Below are 14,876 nucleotides of genomic sequence, written 5' to 3'. Positions count from 1 at the left end.
TAATTAAGGATTTCGCATTTTCTAAAGTTGTTGGCTCTTGTAGAGTTTAATTCAATGTCAAAACCCAAGTTAACGATGTAAATCCATGTAACTAATTTATGAGAAAACTTATCAGAAAAATAAATCTTAAACGAACTTTTAATTTTTTTTTTAAAGAACATTTTAACAGGTAGGAAATTTGAATGAAGGTAACTTTTTTTTTTAAATTGCTAAGTATGGAAATGCCCAACTAAATTACCCTAAAAATCTTAAGTGCAGTTTAAAAATGACTGGAAAAATGACATCTCATTACTCTGTTTCTTAGGTATATTCAGTCATATCTATGATAAGGTGGTAAAATGATGCTACTCTTTACTACAGTGTCAGCTCAGCTGTGGAAGAGAAAACTATGCTGGTTTGGATTGTGCATAATCAGATTTGTTAACTAATTTCTAGTTCCACAGCCACTTGTGCAACTCAGTTACCTTGTAATAATAGCTTTATAAATCCTCAAGTCAATAGAGATTGCACAGATGTAACGGAGGGTGCTTTTTGACCTCCACAAACCAGAAAGAACACAGCTGGATGTTGAGATCCCAATGTGGGTTTGAGGAAAAAAATCTTCAGTTGTAAATTGAACAAATTTGATCTGAAGATCATTGAGATGTAAGCAGATGCGCAACCCTACCATGCCATATTTGTAATACCTTTTCAGGGTAGACCCACAGGTGAAAGGTAAGCTGTTACAAAAAAGTTGTTTGTGCCTCTTTATTGCTCTTCATAATGTAAGGGCCGGATCAGATGATAAACAGTCACATAAAGAATCTGGCACATCAGAAAAAGGCAGGCTAATAAACAGGGACAAGTTTTTAAAGTGCTTGTACACAAATGCCAGAAGTCTAAATAATAAGATGGGTGAACTAGAGTGCCTTGTGATAAAGGAGGATATTGATATAATAGGCATCACAGAAACCTGGTAGACTGAGAGCAATCAATGGGACACAATCATTCCGGGGTACAAAATATATCGGAAGGACAGAACAGGTCGTGCAGGGGGCGGAGTGGCACTATATGTGAAAGAAAGTGTAGATTCAAATGAAGTAAAAATCTTAAGCGAATCCACATGTTCCATAGAATCTCTATGGATAGAAATTTCATGCACTAGTAAAAATATAACATTAGGGATCTATTATCGACCACCTGACCAGGACAGTAATAGTGATGATGAAATGCTAAGGGAAATTAGAGAGGCTATCAAAATTAAGAACCCAATAATAGTGGGGGATTTCAATTATCCCCATATTGACTGGGAACATTTCACTTCAGGACGAAATGCAGAGATAAAATTTCTCTATACTTTAAATGACTGCTTCATGGAGCAGCTGGTATGGGAACCCACAAGGGGAGAGGCAACTCTAGATTTAATCCTGAGTGGAGCGCAGGAGCTGGTCCAAGAGGTAACTATAGCAGGACCGCTTGGAAATAGTGACCATAATACAATAGCATTCAACATCCCTGTGGTGGAAAGAACACCTCAACTGCCCAACACTGTGGCATTTAATTTAAAAAAGGGGAACTATACAAAAATGAGGGGGTTAGTTAGACAAAAGTTAAAAGGTACAGTGACTAAAGTGAAATCCCTGCAAGTTGCATGGGCCCTTTTTAAAGACACCATAATAGAGGCCCAACTTCAATGTATACCCCAAATTAAGAAAAACAGTAAAAGAACTAAAAAAGAGCCACCGTGGCTTAACAACCATGTAAAAGAAGCAGTGAGAGACAAAAAGACTTCCTTTAAAAAGTGGAAGTCAAATCCTAGTGAGGCAAATAGAAAGGAGCACAAACACTGCCAACTTAAGTGCAAGAGTGTAATAAGAAAAGCCAAAGAGGAGTTTGAAGAACGGCTAGCCAAAAACTCCAAAGATAATAACAAAATGTTTTTTAAGTACATCAGAATCAGGAAGCCTGCTAAACAACCAGTGGGGCCTCTTGACGATCAAAATACAAAAGGAGCGCTTAAAGACGATAAAGTCATTGCGGAGAAACTAAATGGATTCTTTGCTTCAGTCTTCACGGCTGAGGATGTTAGGGAGATTCCCAAACCTGAGCTGGCTTTTTGTAGGTGACAAATCTGAGGAACTGTCACAGATGGAAGTTTTGGAATTAATTGATAAACTCAATATTAACAAGTCACCGGGACCAGATGGCATTCACCCAAGAGTTCTGAAAACTCAAATGTGAAGTTGCAGAACTATTAACTAAGGTTTGTGACCTGTCCTTTAAATCGGCTTCAGTACCCAATGACTGGAAGTTAGCTAATGTAACGCCAATATTTTAAAAGGGCTCTACAGGTGATCCCGGCAATTACAGACCGGTAAGTCTAACGTCGGTACCGGGCAAATTAGTCGAAACAATAGTTAAGAATAAAATTGTCAGACGCATAGAAAAACATAAACTGTTGAGCAATAGTCAACATGGTTTCTGTAAAGGGAAATTGTGTCTTACTAATCTATTAGAGTTCTTTGAAGGGGTCAACAAACATGTGGACAAGGGGGATCCGGTGGACATAGTGTACTTAGATTTCCAGAAAGCCTTTGACAAGGTCCCTCACCAAAGGCTCTTATGTAAATTAAGCTGTCATGGGATAAAAGGGAAGGTCCTTTCATGGACTGAGAGCTGGTTAAAGGACAGGGAACAAAGGGTAGGAATTAATGGTAAATTCTCAGAATGGAGAGGGGTAACTAGTGGTGTTCCCCAAGGGTCAGTCCTAGGACGAATCCTATTCAATTTATTCATAAATGATCTGGAGAAGGGGGTAAACAGTGAGGTGGCCAAGTTTGCAGATGATACTAAACTACTCAAGATAGTTAAGACCAAAGCAGATTGTGAAGAACTTCAAAAAGATCTCACAAAACTAAGTGATTGGGCAACAAAATGGCAAATGAAATTTAATGTGGATAAATGTAAAGTAATGCACATTGGAAAAAATAACCCCAACTATACATATAACATGATGGGGGCTAATTTAGCTACAAAGAGTCAGGAAAAAGATCTTGGCGTCATCGTGGATAGTTCTCTGAAGATGTCCACACAGTGTGCCGAGGCGGTCAAAAAAGCAAACGGGATGTTAGGAATCATTAAAAAGGGGATAGAGAATAAGACTGAGAATATATTATTGCCCTTATATAAATCCATGGTACGCCCACATCTTGAATACTGTGTACAGATGTGGTCTCCTCACCTCAAAAAAGATATTCTAGCACTAGAAAAGGTTCAGAAAAGGGCAACTAAAATGATTAGGGGGTTAGAGAGGGTCCCATACGAGAAAAGATTAAAGAGGCTAGGACTCTTCAGCTTAGAACAGAGAAGACTAAGGGGGGATATGATAGAGGTATACAAAATCATAAGTGATGTTGAGAAAGTGGATAAGGAAAAGTTATTTACTTATTCCCATAATACAAGAACTAGGGGTCACGCAATGAAATTAATAGGCAGCAGGTTTAAAACAAATAAAAGGAAGTTCTTCTTCACGCAGCGCACAGTCAACTTGTGGAACTCCTTACCTGAGGAGGTTGTGAAGGCTAGGACTATAACAATGTTTAAAAGGGGACTGGATAAATTCATGGTGGCTAAGTCCATAAATGGCTATTAGCTAGGATGGGTAAGAATGGTGTCCCTAGCCTCTGTTCGTCAGAGGATGGAGATGGATGGCAGGAGAGAGATCACTTGATCATTGCCTGTTAGGGTCACTCCCTCTGGGGCACCTGGCATTGGCCACTGTCGGTAGACAGATACTGGGCTAGATGGACCTTTGGTCTGACCCGGTACGGCCGTTCTTATGTTATGTTCTTATGTTCACCTTTTTCCATAAAAAGGTTGTTTGCTTGTTTTTCCTCCTAGAAATAACAAGCCTTGACCGCTGTTTTTCTTGATTGACTGGAGAACCACTGTCCATAACATCATAATAGGCTGAAAGTTCAGCTGCAGCTTTTTCAGCTCTCAGTTGAAATTGGGGGAAGGGAACTTTCTCCTACCAGTTTGTCAGGCATTTGAATTTGACATGAACACTCCCCTCATTCCTGCCTTGTCTCCCCCCAGAAAGTTTAAAGCAGCCATATTAAAGTCTTCCCCTCCTAAAGGAAGAGAGGGAAAAGCAGCAGCTGAGGTTTGTCTGTTGATGTCAGTATCTTAGTAGTTTTTTAGTCATCCACTTTACAAATAAGAATGTTAAGAGCTAATACTTTTCATGCAAGGAGTGTACTAAAGGAAGGAAAAAAACAAACAAACCCCAACAACAATGCACCCTTTGAGACCTTCGTAAAAAACAGTGAAGGGCACAAACAAAATATTTAACTCTTCCTTTGTAGCCTGGCCACTTGCAGGGGTCCTTGATATAAGGTGTATGAATATCTGACAAGTAGCACAGTTACAGTAGTTCAGGGGTCGGCAACCTTTCAGCAGTGGTGTGCCGAGTCTTCATTTATTCACTCTAATTTAAGGTTTCACATGCCGGTAATACATTTTAACGTTTTTAGACGGTCTCTCTATAAGTCTAAACTATTCTTGTATGTAAAGTAAACAAGTTTTTTAAATGTTTAAGAAACTTCATTTAAAATTAAATTAAAATGCAGATCTTATCAGTTTAGTGCAGTGGTTCTTAACCTGGAGTGCACACACCCCCTGGGGCAGGGCCGGTGCAAGGATATTTTGCCACCTAGGCGAAACTTCCACCTTGCACCTCGGTTCATTGAGGGGCAAATCCCCAATGAGCCTTTTATAGACCCCAGGGGCCAGCTGTGCCCAGGGGCTGCTCCCCAGACCAGGTTCCCCCCTCCCCTCCCCCTGAACTCCCCTGGAGGGTGCACAGCCCCCCTGCGAGCCCTCCTAACCCCACCCAGGTGGCCCCCGCCCCGAGTCCACTCACTGACTTTGCCAGGCTTGGGCCACTGAAGCAGCTCGGCAGGGAGGAGCCGCCTTCCGGAGGCACCAGAGAGCCAAAGCGTCCCGCTTGCGGCAGCAGCGAGCCCCAGCCATGGAGGAGCCGTTGCGGTGCAGGGGGGCAGCAGCCATGGAAAGGCGGTGGGGGCACTGCTAGCGGGGAGCAGCTGCGCCCCCTTGCCCCTCTTGCCAAGGCTGCGGCCTGGCGCCCCCTGGGGGCGCCTGTAGGCTGCAGTGGATGTTTGTGGGCACCAGCCCCCATGCGCCCCTTGGCTCCCCCCTCGCCTAGGGTTACCATATTTCAACAATCCAAAAAGAGGGGAGAGCCCTGCCCTAGCCCCCATCCACTCCCTCCCACTTCCCACCCTGATTGCCCTGGTCAGAACCCCCAACCCCCCTCCTTGCTCCTTGTCCCCTGACTGCCCCCTCCTGGGACCCCTGCCCCCACCTGCCCCCAGAACCCCACCCCCTACCTAAGCCTCCCTGCTCCTTGTCCCCTGACTGCTCCCTCCTGAGACCCTCCCACCTTAACTGCCCCCCTAGGACTCTACCCCCTACCTGTCCCCTGACTACCCCAACCCTTATGAATACCCCTGCCCCCAGACAGACCCCCGGGGACTCCCATGCCCCATCCAACCACTCCCCACCCCCTGACAGGACCCCCAGAACTCCCGACCCATCCAACCGTCCTCCTGCTCCCTGACTGCCCCCTGGGACTCCCCTTACCAGGCCCATGCTGGTGAGACGCTGGCTCCACGTGGAGGCAAAACTCCACTGGAGTGCTGAGGCAGTAGGAGTGGGGAGCTGTGGGAGGGGCAGTGGGGGCGGCGGCTCACACTTCTGGGAGCCGCAGAACCCGAGTGTGGTGAGGGAGGAGCCGGGGAGGCGCGCCTGCCGCCAGTCTGGGGTCCCAGCTGCCGGCCCCACTTCACTCAGCCGGCAGCATGTGCTGAGCGGGGCCAGTGGCTGGGACCCCGGCTGGCAGCCGCATGCCAGGCAAAATCGTCTCGCGTGCCACCTTTGGCCGTAGGTTGCCGACCCCTGCCATAGTTTGTCTTCAGCTCGCTATAAATTGGTCATTTGAAACGTGGTGAGTGTTGAAACTTTGATCACTTACCTCCAGATTTATGATGTCAGTAGCATGTATCTGTGAACATGCTTAATATTGTTTCCCTGATGTTTTTTAATGATCAGAGTGAAAACATTGATTATTGGATTAGCATTTTGTGTACTATGCCACAAGGCTCTGTTATAGTGAATAGAAGAATATTCTGACTGTTTGTCAGACACGAGACAGAGCTCTGTTCCCTGTCTCCAGTGTTGCATGGTGTAGTAATCAAACACTTGCACTAGAAGTACAAATCAGTGAAGGGATCCAAGTATGGAGAATAGACGACGAGGTAGAATACTATGCAGCTGATCTTGTTTTCCTGATGCGCCCCCGACACCGACATCCTCCTAATCCTGGTGCCATTGTCATTGAGGAATTAAGTAAATTACATGGTTATAAATTGAACCTTAAATCAGAGTTTTGAATATACATTGGAGCTGTGCAAGAATGCATGGCTCAGTGCTACGTTAGCACACACTTGGATTAAGTAACATCATAATCTCTTTGGATTGGTCTGAAATCCAGATATTGAATTATTAGCCTTCCCACTCAATCAGTTTTAAAGTGATTTGAATCACTGGGCAAATTTACCAATAACTGTGAAGGACAGAGTTGTCCTTTTAAAAATGTAGTGTCCTCTTACTATACCAGTGGCAAAATTATCTGTGTGATTGAATACTAAGGATTCTTCTCAAATTCTGAAGGAACAGTAATTGCACAGGCAGGTTAATTTAACATTCCCAGTTGCAGAGCATACTTTTTAGCTTCAGAAACACAGAAAAATGGTAGGAATAAACCATCAGGGTTACATTATAGCACTGGGTACAGGCAGAGTAGTACCAGAATGCATTCAACTAGCTAATGCGCTGTATCTTAAAATGGACCAAATTTCTGTACATATTATATTAAATGCCACTGTGTATGTCAGTATACTTCTATGTAATAGAATTAAGGAGAGATGCCAAATTTCATGTACAAAATTTTGGATAACCACAGTCATTGATAATCCATCTTTTCTATTGGCAATGAACACCCAGTTTATCAATTTTGGTGTAAAAATAATGTTTTTTGTAAAAATGGAAAGATAATTATCTCTTGCCTTGCTTAGTGCAAAAGAAATCCACTTTGCATAATTATATTTTAGATTGCATGCAGAACAGAGATTTTCTATTAAAAACACATTTTGGAAACAGAATGCCAATCATTGTAACTGGGAAGCAGCACAAAAAAATATTTTTCTTGTACCAAGGCCTTGCAGTTGTGAACTTCCCTAAACCACAAACTTCAGTATTTCAGTGGTCAAAAGATATAGGCATACCATTAACTGAGGAGAACTGGTCATGTACTTTGAAAAGCGGTTGATAACATTACTGTGCATAATGACTTGAGACAGATGCAGATATCCATAGGTGTTGTATTTCATCACATTTTATGACTGTGCAGAATATTATTGAACGTGTGGGGGATGGGAACAGAAAATTGGATAATGTCCTCTTTTACTCATTCATTATGGCAGTGTTCAGAAATTCATAAATTTTGGGGAAAGGTTGAACAATATGTTCCCAGTTATCTACTGTTTGATCCCAAGCTTTTTGTCTTAGATATTTGCCTGGGTAATCACACTGCAGCTTTTGTTAAAAAAATGTAGTTTATTTCCATTAGTACTAGCAGACGGTGTGCTGAGATATTGGGCAACATTGTCCAACCTTATAATGATAGTGACTAGAACAGATCATTGGATGTCTTGTGGAAAGGGAGGATGTTTTCGAAGATGAATGGCTCTCAGTTTGATACAGTTTAGGCAAAATGGAATAGTCTATTAAATTACAATATAGACTGTTTAGTACTATAATCCAACTAACCAAGCCTGGACTTTTGAAAACTATTTTTTGATTCTTGTTATAGTGTAGTTTTATACCACTTTTTCATACTTTTATTATTTAATTCTTTGTTTGTGCAGCAAAATACAGTTTGGTTTTAAAAAATGGTGACTGCTGGACCTCAGATAGGTGTGTCCCATCCCACCAGCGCTTTGTCTTACATAAAATAAATTGGAGCTGTCTTCCAAGCCCTAAGATCACGTAGACATTGAGTTCTTTGTTCCACTGCCCCAGCTGGGTTGGCTGTAACAAGCATAGAACTGGGTACTATCACCATTCATTATAGTCCTTTCCATGGTCTACTATCATCCCACATAAGAGAGTCCTCTGGGGGAGGAGCGATTGCTTACACATTACCCTTTCAGTTCTCTCAGACGAGAGGTGGGCAAACTACAGCCAGCAGGCCACATCAGGCCTGTGGGACCCTGCTGCTCGGCCTCTGGGCTTCTGTCCCAGGAGGCTAGCCCCTGGCTCCATCCCCTGCTGTTCCCCCTCCCCTGCTGCCTCAGCTCACTGTGCTGCTGGCGCAATGCTCTGGGCAGCGAGGCTGCAGAGCCGCAGCCTGATGCGGTGCTCTGTGCTGCGCGGTGGCGTGGCTGGCTCCAGCTGGGCACTGCGGCTGCCTGTACTGGTGCTCTGACTGCGCCACCAGCCACGAGTGGTAAGGGGGCAGGGAGCGGGGGGGTTGGATAGAGGGCAGGGGTCGGGGTGGTCGGGGTGAGGGTGTGGATAGGGGTGGGGCAGTCAGGGGCAGGGGTCCCAGGGGGGCAGTCAGGAAGGAGGAGGTGTAGGATTGCGTGGCGGGGGGCAGTCAGGGGCAAGGGTTCCGGGGGCGGTCAGGGGACAGGGAGGGGTGGATGGGTCAGGGGTCCTGGGGGGGTCCGTCAGGGGATGGGGATTGGGGGGTTGGATGGGGCTGTCGTCCTGGGGGGGGCATCATGGGGGCGAGAAACATGGCATAGCCTCCCCTAACTGGCCCTCCATACAATTTTGGAAACCCGATGTGGCCCTCAGGCCAAAAAGTTTGCCTGCCCCTGTCTCAGACAGATAGGAACAGAATCTCCTGCTAGGATTGGCAGGTAAGACTGCAGAATCTCATGATCATCCATATGAAAGGCTGTCAGTTGGTCTGAAAGAGCCTGCACAGACACTTATCTTCATGGCAAGAAGATGATCAGTGATTAACACAATTAGCTTAATTTCCACTAAGCCCCAGCTTCTGAACCAGTGCTGCTTCTTTGAGTGATGGTCCCTATTGTGTATTCCACACATGCCATGCATCTGATTCCAGAAGTGTTTCCAAAGTGTTGCCAACTTAGCTACTTTGTCTCTAGATTTAACTACTTTTTAGTTTCCTTAGCAAGGAAATAAGTGTCAGCGTGACCAGTGACAAATCTAGTGACTTTCATTGCTGATTACAGTGATATTCAGAGAAATAAATCACCAATATGTATCCCCAAATCATTTGCAAACAACTCGATAGTGTTAATAAAATCCATTCCATTCTCTTCTTATGACATTCTGTTTTACACCAAGTTAATGTCATTATGTCTCAATCGAGCATGTCCTGGGAAGGTCTCTCTTACTCTGAGCCTTGATTATTAAGTGAAGTAAATCATATCCCCCACCACTGAGATGCTGGGAAGGCACCTACCTTCTCCAAACAGGCAGATGGTGAGCTAAACTCGGAAAATGAGCAAAGTCAGAGTGTCAGTGCAATCATATGAGTGCCACTGATGTTTGCGGTGGGCCCATATGATCGTGGTCTGATCTTTAATAGAATACGGGAACTTCCAAAAATAGATTACCACTTGAGCTGTTTTCATTGGTTGTCAGAAGTAGTAGGGCTATTTGTGATAAGAAAGAAATTGAAGAAATACATAGAATGCAACCGAAACCCGTTACAGCAACTTTATAGACCTCAAACAGGCTTTTGATAGCATTGGGCATAAACGGTTATGGCAAGTCTTAAGGATGTGTGGCATCCCTAAGAAATTAATCAAGCAAATAGAAAACATCTACAGCAAGTCTATGAGTGCAGTGTGAGTACACAAGAAGCTGACGGAAAGGTGCAGGATGACTGTAGGAGTGAGACAACGATGCATGCTATTTCCAGAGTGTTGTTCATTTTGGTTCTGGAAGCAGTAATGTCTGTAGCATGGAGAGATGAAATGAGAGAACTCACCTCATGTGCGAGGACAGTCAGTAGGCTTAGATTCAAAGATGATATTGACCTCATAGCAGTGACTGAGGAGGATTTACAAAGAATAACTGAGAAGGTTGATCCAGAAAGCAGAAAATTCAAACTGAATGGCAATTGAAAGTCAAGTGGAAGAGGTAAAGATCCAAGTCAGAGACAAAGAATTAGAAGAAATGGAAAAATCTGTGCAGCTTAGAGGACTAGTATCAAGGAATGGGAATTGTGAAGATGACATAAAAAGAGGTATCAGGCTAGCCACTATGACATTCAGAAAATTTTGCAAGACTTTTAAGGCTAAAGAGATTTAGGTAAAAATGAAAATTAGCATATATGAGATGGTTGTTGTGCCAATACTTCTATATAGGTCAGAATGCTGGGGTGTGAGGAAGGTTGATAAATGAAAGATACTGACTGCAGAAATGAACTGGCTGATGGAAATACTGAGAATTTCAAGACTGCAGAAAATAATAAATGAAGTGATAAGAAAACAGATAGGCAAGAAGTAATGCTGTTACAGAAGATTCAAGAAAGACTGCGGTGTTTTGGACATGTGCCAGTGATGTACCTAGGGAGGGTGCCTTACACAGCAATTCATATCAGAGTGTAAGAAACTAGAAATAGAGGAAGGAACGAGGGTGCATTTGATAGACATGGTAAAGAATGACACAGAACAAAAAGTTTTAAAGATGAACAGAGACGTGAAGCTGGTACAAGACAAAGTGGTAGAAAGACTTCAGTCAGCCTCATTGTCGCTGATGGGCGGGAACTCTAGTGCAAACACTTGAGCACTTTTAATCCATCCAGCGGAGAACAGTATGCTACATGTAGTTTGTATTTGGAATTACTTGTGTCATTGCTTGACTGAATGCCTCTTTGTTTTCTAAAGCTCTTAAACAATATAATTATATTCTCCCCTTTACAAATTAATCAGTTGCTCTTAGCACTTTCTTTGCTTCCCTATTGTGATATAAATGTTTTTCTGTTCATTTTGCTGCATTTGAATTTCTCCTTTAAAAATTTGTGCTGTGACTGGAAGGTGATTCAGATAGAAAACAGTTGCACTAATTTCCTATGCTGATTGCCCCCTGGCAGCAGCTATTTTCCAGCATATGTGCTGTAACTAAAATGTCCCTTCCCTGCTGGACTCATGATTAGTGTTAGATGTTAGACCAGTCTGAGTTGGAGTTACTTGCATTATGGTGGGTCTTATGATTGGCTGGTTGTGTTTTATACAGTAGTGATGCAGCAAACACTTGAAAAGGATGTGTCAAGGTATTGATTATTGTGGAGATAGAAAGATTGGGTCATGGAGATCAGATGTTGGGTGTCTTTTCAGTCGCCTCTCCCTTAGGCGCTCTCTAACCACCCTGGTCTTGGTAGCAGATGAGCTGCGATCTCCTACTCCAAAAGCGGTGAAGTCTGGGAGTTACATGGAAGGAAGGTGATCACTTTCTTTTTGATTAGGGGATCTTGATTCACATGGGGATTGCATGGGAAAAAAGGTAGTATTTTTCATTTTATTTCTTTGTCACTTTTGGGAAATATTCAAGGTCCCTATGTACTCTGCGGTAAACTGGACTTAATTCATAGAATCATAGAATCTCAGGGTTGGAAGGGACCTCAGGAGGTCATCTAGTCCAACCCCCTGCTCAAAGCAGGACCAAACCCAACTAAATCATCCCAGCCAGGGCTTTGTCAAGCCTGACCTTAAAAACCTCTAAGGAAGGAGATTCCACCACCTCCCTAGGTAACCCATTCCAGTTCTTCACCACCCTACTAGTGAAAAAGTTTTTCCTAATATCCAACCTAAACCTCCCCCTCTGCAACTTGAGACCATTACTCCTTGTTCTGTCATCTTCTACCACTGAGAACAGTCTAGATCCATCCTCTTTGGAACCCGCTTTCAGGTAGTTGAAAGCAGCTATCAAATCCCCCCTCATTCTTCTCTTCTGCAGACTAAACAATCCCAGTTCCCTCAGCCTCTCCTCATAAGTCATGTGTTCCAGCCCCCTAATCATTTTTGTTGCCCTCCGCTGGACTCTCTCCAATTTATCCACATCCTTCTTGTAGTGTGGGGCCCAAAACTGGACACAGTACTCCAAATGAGGCCTCACCAATGCTGAATAGAGGGGAATGATCACATCCCTCGATCTGCTGGAAATGCCCCTACTTATACAACCCAAAATGCCATTAGCCTTCTTGGCAACAAGGGCACACTGTTGACTCATATTCAGCTTTTCATCCACCGTAACCCCTAGGTCCTTTTCTGCAGAACTGCTGCCCAGCCATTCGGTCCCTAGTCTGTAACAGTGAATGGGATTCTTCCGTCCTAAGTGCAGGACTCTGCACTTGTCCTTGTTGAACCTCATCATATTTCTTTTGGCCCAATCCTCTAATTTGTCTAGGTCCCTCTGTATCCTGTATTCTGCTGCATGGCCCTTGGTTTCTATGGCACTTTGGTGCAGCAGGCTGGAAATTCTGCGGCAGCCTCAGGTAAATTCAAAATTGGAGGTTTTTAATTAATCAGATCTGAAAATGAATAATACAATCAGTACAGCATTGCTTATAGTGTTTGATTTGATATTAAAATCAAGTAATTTACCTTTCCTGTAAATTTTAAATTTGCTGCAGATTTTTGTAATGATAATGCATACCTGCTTTGAACATTTTTTTCCAGAGGTGGTGGGGCTGGATGCCTTGGCAGTTGGATAGGAGACTGTTGGAACTTTTGACACCAGAGAAGGTGTGGGAGGTGGTTTTGGACTGCGGAATTAATGACAATTCTTTGTTCGGTCTCACATCATTAGAGAGCTTGGAATAGCTGCAGTGTGCAGTTTGCTCTGCAGTATCTCCAGCTTCTCATCTTAGGCTGATCATGATTTCAAACATCCAAGTAGACAGCATATTTTCTAGTCTGATTTGAGATTTCATAGTCATGACACCCATAAGCTCATCCCAGTTGTTTTTAGCTCACATTTGTACTTTTAGTGTTGGAGGGTCTGTTTCATTGTTTAGCCAATGGAGAGTGATTGAGCTGAATGGCTTTCAGAGCTCTCTGTGTTGGCTAACCCTGTTTTTGGCCTAGTAGGTCATCGTAGTGTGCCCTTTAATATCAGTACAGTGGTTCCAAAATTTTCTCTGCATCATCTTCTTAGGTCTTGTTGGAATATAGACAGCTTATGGCACTGCTTAGAGTGCTCTTTACTGGGTTACGTATTGACTGTGTTTATAATCTTCTTCCATCACTCTAAAGGATGTGAAGAGTTATTCCTCCTCCCCTCCCCATAGTGTCTACAAAGCTGTGACATCTGTGAGTGACTATTGACTGGTGCATAGGTTGGTGAATCTCAGCTGCCTACATTCAGTTTCTCATGAATAGTTTTCTATCTACATCATGGACAAATAGAAAGGGTTGAGACAGGATTAACTCCTTTTAGGGGTCAGATGCAAAATCTTCTTTGGTTGCAGTTTTGGCCAGTCTAACTTTCTGAGGGAGCTTCTATCTTTGAGTGAGAGGCAGGCCCCTCACAGTTAGTAAAATCAAGTTGGGAGTGATGTTAGGTGGGTTTTTTTGGCAGGGCTGAAGGGCCTTCCAGGGTTGAGATCATCTGCTACCACAAATGTAAAAAGGAAGGGACACAGTTTAAGTTTGGTATAGTTAGAGATGTAACCCAAGCATGTCCCTTAGAGCTCCAGTATGTGTTAAATCCACAGCCAGGCTTTCTCTCTCTCTCCTATTTACTCCACTTTGTAGCACATGAACTTTCTTGTTCTTTGAGTATGTGTCAGTTTGGAGCCCACTCTATATGTGCATGCCCCTCAAGGATGTGAGATCAGAATCTTTGAACAGCAGTGTCCATTGGGCCATGCCTGCACCCCCACAGGTCCTCATCCCCACTCCCCCATAAGGGCATAAAGGTCAGCAGAGTGGCCAGAACCATCCTTCAGTTCTCTGCCTGTGACAGCAAGACAGAACCAGGCTGTATATGCCTGCTACCCTTTAGCTAATAACAAGTAAAGAGAGGAAATACTCTAGGTAGGTAACTTTTTTAATTCTTTTAATTTTTCTTGCAAACCTTCTTCCTTGACACCCTCAACAATTATTTATTATTCAGTACTCTTCACCACAACCACTATCTTGGTGACTTCAAACCCTGTCCATCTCACAAATGACACATTCTCCTCACAGATGGAGGTAGCCATGGTCTGTTCTGCTTAGGTGAAAGCCGTATGACTTACCGTTGCACTGTCTGCCAGTCTTTCTCATCAAAAATGAGAAAATCTGGAGACACTGGGCTAAAACTATTTCTGTTGGAGCAGTCTGTGAGGGGCACTTTGAGCCCAGAAGAATAGGCATCAGGTGATGAGACCTTGTACCTCCAAGTCCAGTTAGTTAGAGCCCTTGTGAGCTGTGATGTGACTCCTAAGGCAAATTCCAGTAAGACAGCGGACACTATATTGATTGGCCGTTCCTGACTGTCCAAGTCAGCTTATCGCTGATGGGTGCTCCAGCACCAAAAGCCTGTGATTCCTTCACTTGGAATCAAGGTAGACCAGAACACCAAACGGGCCATGGTGTTCCTAGCACCGGTGCTTTTACCTCCCATAAAAAGGGAAAAGCTCAGAGGCCTCAGAAAAGAGCATTTGCCTTTGGTCTCCTCCTGGGAATTTGGCAGAAAGTCCTTTCATAATACAGGGCAAGTGACATGGTATTGATTCCTGTCCCAGTACCAAAACAACCCTTGTACCTACATCTGCTACCGATACC

The 14,876-nt window shown here is 43.7% G+C and overlaps 1 protein-coding gene across 5 annotated transcripts in view; it reads left to right on the top strand.

Moving 5' to 3' along the window:
- HOOK3 (hook microtubule tethering protein 3) overlaps positions 1-14,876 on the top strand; it is a 127,882-nt gene that overhangs the window by 29,641 nt on the left and 83,365 nt on the right. The gene's annotated exons all lie outside the window — the stretch shown is intronic.

The sequence above is a fragment of the Mauremys reevesii genome, linkage group 6, assembly GCF_016161935.1.
Source record: "Mauremys reevesii isolate NIE-2019 linkage group 6, ASM1616193v1, whole genome shotgun sequence".
NCBI lineage: Eukaryota > Metazoa > Chordata > Testudines > Geoemydidae > Mauremys > Mauremys reevesii.
Note: the sequence above shows the minus strand (reverse complement) of the source record. Positions and strands in the feature narration are given on the sequence as shown.